We start from the raw sequence: 610 nt of genomic DNA, 5'->3' as shown, positions 1-610 counted from the left end.
AGGGCAAGTAGTGGGGAATGGCTGGGGGTGCCGACAACACAGCAGACAGTAGCAGGGATATCAGAGTATAAGGGCTCTAGTGGGGCCTATGGGAGGGTGCTATCTGGGAAGTGGGTGTAAAAGTAAAAAAATTAAGTAAAAAAAATTAAAAAAAATAATTCTTCAAAGCATAAAAATTTGCTCCTTAATAATCGGTGGATGTGAAAAACATTACCACTGAAATCTACCTGATGACTTTATATCCATGCTCAGATGCCAAGGAGCTCAGAAAGTAACTGACTATGACTAGTAATAATCAGATATACAGAGATTAGAAATGCATGTGCATCTTAGTGTCAATTGTATTGAAAATGAGTTTTTCTATATGAAACTGTGTATTTTAATAGTGAAATTGAGATCTTTTTTAAAATTTAAAAACCTCATTGAATTTTATGTCTTATAGGGTTTATACTGAGTACAATATTGTATAACTGTATTAATTCAACCGTAAACCTAAAAATTTACAGCCAATTTTGAAGGAGATGCATCTTAGCTCTGGAAATTGTTATTGAATGTGTTAATGCTATTGTAATGAAATGCTTCTTCTGATTGCATGGTTATTAAATAATTT

The sequence above is a fragment of the Nannospalax galili genome, unplaced genomic scaffold (assembly GCF_000622305.1).
Source record: "Nannospalax galili isolate Female #2095 unplaced genomic scaffold, S.galili_v1.0 scaffold512, whole genome shotgun sequence".
NCBI lineage: Eukaryota > Metazoa > Chordata > Mammalia > Rodentia > Spalacidae > Nannospalax > Nannospalax galili.
Note: the sequence above shows the minus strand (reverse complement) of the source record.